Source organism: Lontra canadensis, unplaced genomic scaffold, assembly GCF_010015895.1.
Source record: "Lontra canadensis isolate GAN:19392208 unplaced genomic scaffold, GSC_riverotter_1.0 scaffold32, whole genome shotgun sequence".
Taxonomy (NCBI): domain Eukaryota; kingdom Metazoa; phylum Chordata; class Mammalia; order Carnivora; family Mustelidae; genus Lontra; species Lontra canadensis.
Window position 1 is genome coordinate 11950193 of NW_022631026.1, and position 13256 is coordinate 11963448.

At 50.2% G+C, this 13256-nt stretch overlaps 1 protein-coding gene across 3 annotated transcripts in view; it reads right to left on the minus strand.

The window, feature by feature from the left end:
* CYRIA (CYFIP related Rac1 interactor A) overlaps positions 1–13256 on the minus strand; it is a 55853-nt gene that overhangs the window by 39839 nt on the left and 2758 nt on the right. The window contains exon 2 of one of the 3 annotated variants that reach the window (XM_032866876.1): positions 5634–5729. The exons of the other annotated variants lie outside the window; for them this stretch is intronic. The gene's annotated coding sequence lies outside the window, so the exon portion shown is untranslated. The remainder of the gene's footprint in view (positions 1–5633; positions 5730–13256) is intronic. 3 annotated transcript variants of the gene reach the window in all.

Consider the following 13256-nt stretch of genomic DNA (forward strand, 5'->3'; position numbering starts at 1 on the left):
GCTCTTTGAACGCTATGTACTTTGGTGGCACCAGAATACGGACAGTGCCAACAGCTCTGGACTCCTTCTTGTTGTCCGCCCCCCGCTTTGCTTATGTTATTCCCTTTGCCTGGAATGCCCTTCCCCTCTCTTCTGCCTGGAGATGTTCTGTCTGTCTTTCAAGATCCAAATCAAATAGTGTGTCCTCCCAGAAATCTCCTACCTGACTCCCAGGCTGAAGAAGCCACCCTCCTTGCTGTGAGTTCTTTCAAGGGCTAGGTCTTCTTCATTCTCAGAATGTCACCCATTTCAATCCATCCTCCCTCCTCCTCCCCACGGGGCACCAAACGCAGGTCCCGCACAGCACACAGCCCCCTTCCCTTAGGTCGACTGACATGGATCGGAAGAATGAGACGAGCAGTCACGGCATAGGAACAGCACTGAGATGTCAGCTGGGAATCCACTCAACAGAGAAAATAGTCATGGGTACGAGGAAGAGGTCAGAGAAAAAGAAGCATTTCCCAAAATAGAAATATCTCTGGGTGCCTGCCTCTTTTGTTTTACTATCGCAGATGACTTCAAGAATCTGATGGAAGTCAGCCTTCTCAGGGAAATGCACACATCCACAGACCCACTTTTTTTTTTTTCTCATGTAATTCCAGGAGGTACTATAAACACACCAAAGCCTGGGAATGGAAATTCCTCATCTACTTTAAAATCACCGATTTCAGTGTATAGGCACAAGTATATAGGACAAAGCAGGCATCTTCACATGTGTGGATCGTGGACCACACTGAAAAGGAGAGAGTCATTTGGTGGGAATGCCATGTGTTCTGGACACCTTGGGCAAGTCCTTCTACTCTTCTGAATCGGAGTTTTCCTCATCTGTAAAATGCAAATCATAACACTTCCTTTGCCAGGTTGCTATTGAGGAAATGAAGGTAATGCCGATTAGGTGGATTAGGTAGCTGGAGGGGTATCCAGCCCGCAGCCCGCCCCTGACAAGAGATACTCCTTTCCTGCACCTCCTGTCGTGCAGAGCAGAAACTGCAGCCACAATGCAAACAAGTCATTTCCCTTTTAGCAATAAATACTGCGCTGCTGTTTCTGGGCAAGAAGAAAGCCCACTCAGATCACCGCCTCCATGAGGACGTGAAGCCGGGTGCTGCACGGCTGCTGCGCGCTCATTGCCTGGCTATTAATCACACAAGAGCCCATTTATGACAAATACAGGTCCCTCCCTTTGCATGACAAGGCGTATGGGTCCACAGAGGCCCATTATCCAAAAAAAACAGAGCATTGTGGGCTACGCAGGCGAAGCCGAGTGCACACACACAAGCGGACATTGTAAGGCTGTTTGCACAACCCCGCAGTGCTCCTCGAGGATTTCCTGCCAAGGAGACATTTAGATCTCATAGTCTGCAGCAGACATTCGCTCATTCAACATGGCTTCGGGCAGTGGGCTGGAGAAACCCGGGCGCGTGGCCCCCTCTGCTGGCCATGTCGGGAACTGCATGCCAGGGATGCTCGGCTGATGGTGCTCTCAAGATCCCAGCCTCTTCTCCCCTTTCCCTTCTAAGTCTTGCAGTGCACCAGGCAGGAGCTTGGGGGTCTGGAGAGCCTAGTTCAGATCTCTACGGTACCCTGTGTTAGCTTCAGACCTTGGACAAGTCAGATCCTACTCTCCTAGATGGAGTCCACAGCACTCATTTGCCTGTGGCTTGGCCTACCCTAGAGGACAGCAGGGCGGGGTGCCTGCCGATGGCCATTGCACACCTGCCTCCTAGTCCCTGCCTCTGGGACTAGGAAAGGAAATCAACAAGCGCCTCCTGGTAATGTCGTTGCTTTAAACTGTAGCCGGCATTTAGAGTGGAAGTGTGACTCTGTCTTATGTCTCATCTCTGATGCTTTTTTCAAACTGCACCCCCCCACCCACTTTACATCATGTGCCCTGTCGGCAGAAGCAGCCATCCTTGAACTCCTTCAGCTGAGCTGTGATCTGCTTCCCGACTGATGCTCTGCATAGCAATGGCAACATGGAGTTGGGTTGAATCCCAGCTCGGCCAGCATATGAGCTGGGTGGTCTTAATCAATGTTGCTTAACAACATTTATAACCTCCCTGAGTCAGAGTTTCAATATGAGTAAAACAGAGATTATTCCAACCTCTTCAAGGGTGGCTGTTGGAAATAATGAGACAGCCATAGCTAAGCAGCCAGATGTATGAACGATAGCTGCCATAACTCACTATCACTCTTGTTCTTTTTATTGTACCAGCCACTGTTCTTAGTTCTGTCCTCCCTAGTTCTGTCCTCCGGGCCATGATGAAGAATTCCACTTTCCGCACAGTTACAGATATCCGTGAGGGTTTTCTATACCATCTTAGAGATGGAGGCTGACGGCTTCCAAATTTGTACCTGTCGCTTTGATCCTCTTGCTTGAACTCCCGACTTGTATCTAATTGACGACTTGACTCTAATAAACAGCTGAAACTGAACACACCCAACATTACACCAGCCCTGCGCCAGTCTTCCCCAGCTCAGCCAGGGCCAATTCAGATGCTCAGTCCAGACGCTCAGTCCGAAAAGGCTGGTGTTATCCTAGACGTCTCTCCTTCTCTCATACCCCATAACCAAGCTAACAAATCCCATCAGATATACTTTGAAGATGTACCTTGAATCCAGTTGCGTCTCACACCCGTCATCTCCAGTGCACTAGACCAAGCCACAAGCCATCACCTCTTCCCCAGAGTATCAGAGTCACCCCTTAAACAGATTTCCCAGCTCTGCTCTTGCCCGCTCGCAATCACTTGGTTAATTGCCTGTCTGGCAGCTGTAATGATGTTTTAAAGTTGCATCGTGTCACTCTGCTTAAATCCTTTTAGCAGTGTCCTACTTTACTTGGAGTAAGGTTAAAGATCCTTATCATAGTCCACAAGTACCTCTGTGATGGTATCTCAACGTGGTTCATCTCCTGCAACCTCCCCTCTTTCACTCTGCTTCAGCCACCTCTGCCTCCTCACCTTTTCATTTTTGAACTTACCACATGTCTTTCTGCCACAGGACCTTTGCACTTGCTAGTCCTTCTACCTAGAATGCTTTCCTCTAATACATCTACATGTTTTTTCTCTAGGCCTCTGTTCAGGGTTAATTTTTCAGTGGAGCCCAACCTAACCACGCAGTCCAAAATAGGATTTCATCTCACCTCACCACAAACCTCCCCCCAACCCTAGTCACTGTCTTTATTTTTCCTTTAAATCTCTATTACCATTGACATATGTACCTTCAACTCCTAGACTAGGGCCTGACACATAGTAGGAACGCCACACATGGTCATTCATTCATGAACAGAACTCCCATGAGCCCATGGAGCTTCTCTGTCAACAAAAGCTATGTTTTTTCCTCCATATCCCTAGGGAAGAGAGGCTGTCAGGTCATTTGCATAAGAATGAGGGAGAAGTGGTCACTGCAGGGGATGGGGAAATGGCTGGCCAATGAGCAAGGTCCTAATGAGGAACAGTATGAGGCTGTAAAACAGAAAGCATTTTGGAGGGGAGGGGAGGCAGGGAGAGAAGGTCAGAAAACTCAGCTGAGGACTGATGATACAGGAACATTGCAACCAGAGAGCTGGAGTAAGGACATTCCTGGGCAGACATGCAGCTTGACACCTTGGAGAGGTCCAATGGTTATCGTGTCACCCAAGGCCTCAAGGGCACAGGACATGCCATTGACCATAATGCCTCTGTAATGACATCAAGTGCACAGAGAGCCATGGGCTCTGCATCCTGATCTCATTTTAGCCACTCATTTGCTGCAGAACCTTGGGGAAGGTCATTTCCCGGCTCTGAGCCTCATCCTTATCATCTGTTGCCCGCAAGGACTGGCCCAATGAACTGGGATGTCCGCCCTGTCCCAGCGTCCTAGGATTTTATACAGTAAAAATGTGCAACAATTTTCAAATATGCGTCCAGGCAACCTAATGGCAGATCATGAGCTAAGTTAATTAGAACGGGGGATGCACTTTCCATGTCACTCACAGCATTCCGCACTGACAGCACTTTCTGCAAAAGCCGCCCCAGTCTTGCTCCTCGAAGCCATTTGGATTTCACATTCTTTGGCAAGGACAGTGGCGACAGAACCCCAGCACTTTCGAATGCCCCATGCTGTACGTGAATTGGCCACGTCCTAATGCTGCCATTAGGGAGTGCTAGAGAATTAGCCTGTGAAAAACAGCAATGATTCCAGAATCTGGCGGAATACTGATATGACTCCATGGTCTGAAGTCCTTGAGCACGTTGGAGGGAGCAAATGTCATTAAATGTGTGGGTGTGCAAACTACAAATGATTTTCTTATCTACAACAAAGTGGCCCCAAAGTAGCTCTGTGAAGCCATGCTCAGACAGCCTGGTGTCCTCTCTTCTGTGTCTCCAAAGATCTAATAGAACATTCTCTTATTCTGACCCCTTTCCTTTGGAATTTGAGAAGCAACTGAAGATCTGCCATGTCCCAGCCCGAGAAGCCCAAATCAGCTCTCGTGGCAACTGTAATAATAGTACAATTGTGACATCAGGGCCCTACGTTGGTGATAATTTGCAAACACCAAAGCTTTGTCTTTTGGCTTTTAAATTTCAAACAACAACAACAACAACAAAACAACAACAACAACAAAAACCACATCATGACAAAGCAGTGATCTTAACACAGATCCCAAGGCTTTGGAAGTTTAGTTACATTGCCCAAGAAATGGCAGCATTTCATTGGAATACGTAATAAGCTTTTTCAAAATTTCTAGAAAGTACTATTTTAGCCAAAGATTTTGTTTAGTTGGCAATACTCTACTGGTTCTGTTGGGCTACCTATCAATTTATATTCAATATAATTAAGCTGATGCCCCATCGCCAAAGATTTCCAGCACCTCTGCTCACCCAGGCCACTTGCTCCCGAGTTTAAATGACCTCTTCCTTCCGAGGACCCTAATATCCTCAATACCTAGCCGAGTCCTTCAGAGAGTATAGAAAGTTGGTGAATGGTCTAAGGAAGAAGTACATGAACATTTGCTTATTTTAGAGACCCATGCTCGGTAAGACTTGGTCGCTGCAAAGCACAGTTCAGTGAGGGCAAGAAGCCATGTTCAAAGCCCACCATAAAGGATGGGATGTTCTAGGGAGGACTGTGGTTTGTGTTCTGGAAAAAGGGAGCAGGAGGAGAGGTGACTCATCTGGGTCGGAATAAGCTGGAAAGTTCTCATGTAGAAGGAAGCGTTGGAGTCTGGAGGGAGAAGCTCTCAGTGGACATCTGGCTATTGGTGAGACCAAGGAGCTGGATGGAAGCCAAGCCCAGGTCCCTCACTGTTGAGATCACACATTCTTGGCGGGAATGGCCATGAGGGATCTTGGGAATGACAACTGTCACATGCTCAGCTTTGCGATCCCTGGGCAGACAGACCCCAGTCTTCTGTTCATGATGAAGTAGTGGGACTGGTTTTGCTACAAGCATTTACTCCTGTTCTCAAGGTACTTCCCTGCCAAGTAGACTTCCATCCTCCACTGGTCAGGGGCCTGTCCTGGGTGGGGGCCATGTCCCCTGCCCTCTGCTTCTCATCAGACCCCAGGAGCCCTCACATGCCACCCCTGCACATTCTAGTCATTCCTGCTTACCTGTCTGCCTCTCTTCCTAGAAGGTGAAAACCTCCAGGACAGGAGCCAAGACTTATGCTTGAATCCACAGCAGGCCGCTCGGGGAATATGTGTTTGCTAATGAATGAAAAAAAAAAAAAAAAAGAGTGAAGAAGTGATGGCATGAATGCCAAAATCGGTATCCAAGATCTCCTGAGTCCCAGCAATTTACTTAAAAAGAGAAAGAGGGAAGGAAAGAGGATAGGCAGGCAGGAGAGGGAGAAAGAGTGAGAGGGAGGGATGAAAGAAGAAGGGAAAGGAGAAAGGAAGGAAGAAGGGAAGAAAGAAGGGAGGGAAGGAGGGAGGGAGAGAAGAAATGTGTTTCCCCCTTTCACCTAGTTTAATAAAGATACTAGTTTCTGGCATATAGAGAAGCAGACAGGGATCTCATGCTATGCTTGAAAATTGAAAGAAAGAAAATTTGAGTCATCTGAAAGGCAAACTACAGCCTCAGGGATGCACGAGTGAACTGAAGACAGGTGGCAGGCTCTGAGATAGCCTGCGACTCATTCTCACAAAGAGAAGCCTGTGACTGGCCCTGCCTTGGGCCCTGCCAATAGGCTGCAGGGGTCCAGCTGGGAAAAACCCAAGGTCAGGGACAGAAATGACAAAATAATACGTCTCAGGGCTGTGATTCCCATTTGTGGATGCCTCTTTGTTTTTTAAAGATTTTATTTATTTATTTATTTTGAGAGAGAGAGAGAGGGAGAGAGAGAGTGAGCCGGGGGAAGGGCAGAGGGAGAGAGAATCTTAAGCTGACTCTCTGCTCTGCGTGGAGCCCGACATGGGGCTGGACCTCAGGACCCTGAGATCATGACGTGAGCCAAGATCGACAGCCAGACGCTCACTGACTGAGCCACCCAGGCTCCCCCATGGAAGCTTCCTTGACTCAAAATTCTTGCCCAGTGAGAACGCACCCCCCAGCAGGTGGGTTGGCAGGAGGAGTCCCGGCTCAGGGGACAAGGGGCCGCTTTGGTCACCTTTCCTACCACAGGTCACCGCCCACACAGAGGGCTCTGAAACTGAAATCCTGGGGGCTCCAAAGACCACTTGGGTCATCCCCTGCTTCCCCAAATCCTCATGGTCAGATGACCACAGTCACAATCAATGATCAGTCAATGATACTCCCGCACTCCATGCTGTTTTAAGCTTACCCATAAATTATCTCATCTGATTCTCATGATGCCCTTCAAAAGCAGGTACCTTGTTTAGTTTAAAGAATTGTGAAAGTGATGTCTTCTGCTCACACGGAGCTTTTCTTGGAGCTTTTCTTCTGGCAAAAGCAAGAGCCTGCAGTTACCAGGCTCTCCACTAAGAGGCATTCTTGGCCCACGTTAGAATTGCCAGACCAGGTCAGGGTAGGGCCTTCGTATAAAGTCAGAAGTTCTAAGAAGGACAACTCAGCAGGATTGAGTTCAAAGTCCTGGATATTTTCTAAACTTTATTCCTGTCCTCTTCGTAGTAACAAGTGTTCAGATTCGCAGCTGTACGACCCAATGCTTACTTAATACTATAACTCACTTAATTCCCGTTCAAGGTCATTTCCAAAGCACTGATCTTAACCAGGCTGCCAACAGGGGAGCCATGGCAATTGGGGGAAATAAAATCAATAGATTCCACCTTTTGGGTAAGTAATCAGCCTCCCCATCTGCTCTCCCTAATCTCCCAAGTCACGTTTTCCTCCAAGAGAAACATGGCTTGTGGCTGAATCACCTTGACTCCAGCTGGAATGCAAGAGAATGAAAAAATGGAGGGGGGTGGAGGGGAAGGCTGAAATTCTATCCCAAGCTCATCAAAATGAGTTTCTCTAGTTTACTTTGGCACACCTGGAAAACCCTCTGGAAGTGTAAATTAGGACAGCGGGAGATCCTCCCTTAGTGATGGTCCCGACGTACCCCAGTGTGAGGCTGTTTTTACACCAACGGACAAAGTTGCATTCACAGAGAGAGGATGCTCTTGCAGGAAATCCATAATACACACAGACCCCAGCAAAATCGCCGAAGGACTTCCCTGTTTGGATGGATCCACCAAAACCACAGTTAAACCAAACAAACAAACTCACCGAGTTTATCTCCAGGTTTACGTTCAGGGCCAGCCCCACTCTTGATGACTCAACCACACCCTATCCTGATTTCAACTTGACCCTGCAGCTGGGTTTCCCGGGCTGGTGTCCGTGGCCACAAATGACGGCGCTTGAGAGCTCTGCTCTCCATCTGCTCTGGGGCTCGCCGCCCCGCAGACGCTTGATAGGGTTTCGGTTGCATCTTAGTCCCACTTGAAGATGACAAATTTTTATGCCAATACGAAGTCTGAGGCTGCCCTGGGGTTGGCACCGGCTGAGAAGCCCGCTAAATGAAATGACTCCAGTCCTGTGGTGCCCAGTGGAGTGTGGGAAGCACCTGGGAGAGACTGGAGAGACACCAGCTTACCGTCCCCGACCAGCCGGCGGCCTCGGCCATACCCTGGAGAAGCCCCGCCCTAGACTAAGGACTGGAAGTTCCAATGTCAAATCCCCTTTTCACCCTGTAGCTCAAAAGCAAGCTGCTGTTGTAGGACGAAGGAAATCAGAAGTTTCTCCTGTACTGATTTAACATGTATTTTGTTTTATGAGCGTTTCATTTATTGATCCCGCTTGGCACACGTGGAAGTTCCCAGCATAATCGGGGACAGCGTTGGCCGAGCCCCGCTGTGGGCCAGGTCTTGGCCTAAGTGCTCTATACACAGGATCCTGATCCTGGAGCCTGGGACTGCATAGTGGGAAGGTTTTATTCTCTCCACTGTGTTCACACTGCCTCCTACTTCCCCCCGCCTCACTCTCTTCATGTAAAAAAAAAAAAAAGATCAAGCAGCATCTAGACCAGCTGATCTTACAGATTCCTCTAAAGAGTAAGCTTTTCTTTTTAATTTTTAAAAAAGTATTTATTTATTTATTTGAGGGAGAGAGAGAGAGTGTGAGCACACAAGCAGGGCTAAGGGCAGAGGGAGAGAGACAATCTCAAGCAGGGTCCCCTCTGAGCACAGAGCCTGATGCAGGGCTCGATCCCACGATCCTGAGATCATTACCTGAGCCAGAAGCAAGAGTCGGATGCTTAACTGGCTGAGCCACCCAGGAGCCCCTAAACAGTAAGTTTTTATGAAATTTCGAAGGTAAAACTCTATATAAGTGTTTGTTAAAATAGAAAACCCGGGTGTTTAAATGAAACACTTGCTTATTTAAGAAGAAAACAAAAAACAGAAATCAACTTGGTGTATGCAGCGATACTTAATCTGGCCCCCCAATATTTGGTCCATTACTGCCCACGTGGCTGGCACCTCAGAACCGTGCCCAGTGACTTCCCCCCGGGGGGTTCAGACCAGCCACTCGGCAGCTCAGCACTGGCCCCGGCAGGACCCCCGAGGGGCACAGGCACACGTGGCCAGCGCCACCTCCCTGCCCTCTGCCGGGGAGCGTGTTGGCATGGCGACGCCTGAGCCATCTTCCCTGGCTCCCGCCCTTCCCTTTCAGGCCATTATCACTCTGTGAGATCTTGCCCCAGAAGAACAGAGAAGTCCTGAGGGCGAGCTCTGATGTCAGGGGAGAACAAGCGAGTCTTTGTCGGCCCTTCAAGGAGAGGAGGCCCGGCCCGGGGCTCCTGGCACACACAGAGGGGCCTGTGCTCTCTCACTGCGGCCCAGCGGGCCCGCTCCAGTCCTGCCTGCGCGGTGGGGCTTCCATGGCACATCCGGAGCCCTCTGCTTCCCCCCACCCCGACATGGAGCTGGACGAAGTGGCGGGAAGCCCACCGGGTGCTCTCAGGCCCACCCATACCAACACCCACAAGCGCTCCCAAGCAATCCCTCTCTCTGGAGCTGTTCCCCACCTCCCGTTCCCAATGACTCCCTCATCCCTCCATCACCCCCGTGGTGGAGTTCCTTCTCCTCCTCACCACCCGACATCTGCCTCCAACATCCTGCCTCCATCCCTCCTGACCACCACGCCCACTTGGAACCACCCGTGTGGCCTGAGCAGCCTTGGGGCTCAGAGCTCTCTCCTGCTGCCTCCAGTCTCCTCATATGTTCTGATGGCCACACGGTGCCCCACGTCTGAGGCCACACTGCTCAACACTGTTGCTGACTTTGGCTCCGAAATGCCTTCCTTTAGGACCAGATCTACACTCGGAAGACGCTTAATAAGTAGCTCTTCAGTGTTGGAAACCATAGTGCATCCCCAAAACTTACTTTTAATACAATATTCAACGAAGCCTTCAGATCAAAATAAAACCAGCTAATATGTGCTTGCCATGTGCCCGGCACCACTCGGAACAGACACCTAGACTAGCTCCTCGAACCAGCACAGCAACCCCGAATGGCAGGTGCCATTGACTTTCTCACTCTAAAGACAAGGAAACTGCTGGAGGGGAGATGTGGTCACTGACCGAACTCAGCAGCTAGCGGGAAGGCCAAGAGGCTTCTGACCCAGACGGCGTGGCTCCCGTCTGAGCTCCGAACCATAAAGCGACTCCACGTTCCTGAGCCAAACCTCGCCTGTGGTCCTCGCCGAATGCACAGTACCACGTCATTCCCCAAAACTCGGGACAGGTGCCTTTGCAGATGGCATCACATTTCCAGGCTCCAGGAATCCCATGAGATGGCAATGGAAGCAGAATGTTGGGTTTCCCTGTTCCCCTTCTCCCTGGACGGGCCGCATGGTCCGGAGAAGAGCCAGGTGGCATGCTGGGGAGTGAGCTCTGTGGAGGAGACACGTCCTGAGCCTGCTTTCCGCAGTAACAAATCTCTCCCAGATCACTACTTCCCATTTGCAGCCTGGGCCTAACACCAGATTGCAGATCAGATGAAGTCCCCATCCTGGACCACCGGACCGGCAGTTTCCAAGTGCCAGAGAAAGGCAGGCTCACCCTCAGGGCTAAGCCAAGCACCCCAAACTGATTCTCCTACTTTTCAACAGAGGGGAGGAGCACGGGGCTGCAGGGAGCTGGAAAACTGGAAGAGGAGCAAAACAGGGGTGGCGGCCGCACCAGGGCTCAGGGCATCGGGGTGGGGGTGAGGCGGCAGGCCGAGCCCTTTCAGGCTGAGAACCACTTGGGCTGTTCGGAGGTCCCGGAGGATGGAGGCCTGTCAGGTGAGGGGTCCAGTTTCTCACCTTCCAGAGGTGCTTCCTGGTGGGGTGAGGCAGATGCGAACCCCACACCCCACACCGGGGTCCTGCAGGGCTGAGCGCAGACCCAGCATCATTCAAGGACTCTCTCTGGGGTCAAGTTCAGAAGTGAAAAACTCTGAACCATCAAGCCCCACTGCCTTGTAGTGATGATGGAGGAGGGAAGGGGTGTCCAAGGTCAAATGGTCAGTTAGGACCACAGCCTGGTCTAGTGCGAGTTAACCCTGATGCCACAGCCGTCCTTTTTGTCCTTCCTTTTCTCTTTCTTCCCCTTCTTTTCAAACTTCACCTTCTGTCTGTTAAGGGCGTCCAAAGGAAATGCTTACTTGCCCTGAGAAAGCCAGGGTTGTGGAGTGAAGAGGGCCGGAGAAAGCTCACGGTGAGGTATTACCTTAGAGGGAGAAGAGAAGAAATCCATATGCTCTGTCTTCCACTCAGCCTAACCCATCAGGATGAACACACAGATGCCCCCAAAAGCAAGAGATGAGGAAGCCCCAGCTGATTCTCCTGGCTCTCCAGGAGGAGAAACAGAGATGGAGTGTGCGTCATGGGGCTGCCCGTGTCTCCCGGAGACTCCAAACTGAGCAAACAGTCACTCCCTAAGCTGATTGCTGTTGAGATGTTTAAGCCTGCTAGGAATGAAGGAGTGCCTGGCTGGCTTAGTCAGTATAGTATGCTACTCCTGATCTTAGGTCATGAGTTTGAGCCCCACATTGAGTGCAGACATTGCTTACAAAAAACAAACAAACAAACAAACAACAAACAAACTCGGGAGTAAGCCTACTAGAAATGGGACAAGGTTAGTTTCAGAGATGGCTCTGTAAGGAGGGAAAGGTCCCTAGTGCCCACTATGAGAACCTATTGTTTTATCAAGTAGTGAGCTCCACGTCCCTGGAAGCAAGTAGGAAGATGCCTGCAGGGCAAGCTGTAGAGACTTTGCTGACACCACAGGGATCTGGAGTGGACTCTGTGGTGAGATGCCACTGCTCTGCCTAGTGCTGCCTTTCAGAGCTCTAGGTGGAACCCATGTCCAAGGGTGATTCTCTGCTGCTCCTCTCTGTGCCATCAGAGGGGTGGCACAGCATGCGGAGCAGGCGAGGGGACAACTGATAGACAGCCTGACTCCTGACCGCCTAGTAGTTGTGGGCCTTGGACAAGCTGCTCCGTGGTCGAGTCTCAGTGTCCTCTTCTGTCAGTGGACATCCTGGGGTGTGTGTGAACCCCTGGTGCTGGGAAGTGCGCAGATCGCAGCACACCCAGAGAGCATGCAGGAGGGCAAGGCCACTTCTACCCCATCCATTCCTCTCCCAGCCGGCATGTGTGGCGGGAGGGCTTCCGTGCTGGGCTGTTAGGTTAGCATAGATTTTAAGCAATACATACCTGAGTGTGTATGTGTACACACATACCTGTATAAACACAGAGTGTACACATATATACGTGTGTCTGGGTATATATATATATATATATATAGTTTCCCCCCTAAGAGGAAGCTAGAGAGACTGACACAGTTCTAAACCTCTCTGGCAGTTTTCACGGGGAAGCAACAGACCTAGTTTCCTGGAAAGCTGAATTTTGCTACCAGAGAGTGCCAGCGGGAGCTACACCATTACATCAGTGTTCCTGGAAGGCGGGGATGGATTCCTCCTCCTCCTCTTTTCACTTCTTTCCGTGGTCCCTCTCAGCCTAGTCCGCTCACTGACACCTCCACGGGGTCAGAGGAGAGAGCGACTCAAATTAGTGAATCTGATTATTTTTAGTCACTGTTGGGAGCAAGGTGGGAGGCTGAGGAGGCAGCTACTAATGGGTTCTCAAAAGCAGACTGGAGGCATTACTGTGTGTTGTTCACTCTGGCTATTTCCTCTCCATCCCTGCCACAGACGCTCGAACATTGGCCTGTATTTATACGGTGCCATTCTGTGCTGAGGGTGTCTCTTGCCCAGCTCCCAACTCCTACTCACACTTCAATGCCCAACTCATTGGGCCCCTCCTGGAAGTCTTCCCTGACTTCCCTGGGCAGAGAACATGCTCCCTTTCTGCACTTTAACAAAAACAAAAACAAAAACAAAAACAAAAACAAAAAGAAAGCAAAAACAAAAACAAAAACAAAATTTATTTATTTATTTATTTATCTGGGGATGGGGGCAGAGGGAGAGAGATAATCTTAAGCAGACTCCCTGCTGAGCACAGAGCCTGACGTAGGACTTGGTCCTATGACCCCGAGATCATGACCTGAGTCGAAATCAAAGTCAGACAGGCTTAACCAACGGACCTACCCAGGCACTCCTCCCTCTCTGTACTTTGTTCGTGCATGGGGCTCCTGCCCACGATCTGAGTCTGTGACTGCTGGATCCTCAGTCATTGTCACGAACATGACCTCCTTGGAGGGCTGAGCACGCTTCATTTATCTTGATGAAGTTTCTAGGCCTAGCATAGCATCTGACCCATGGTAG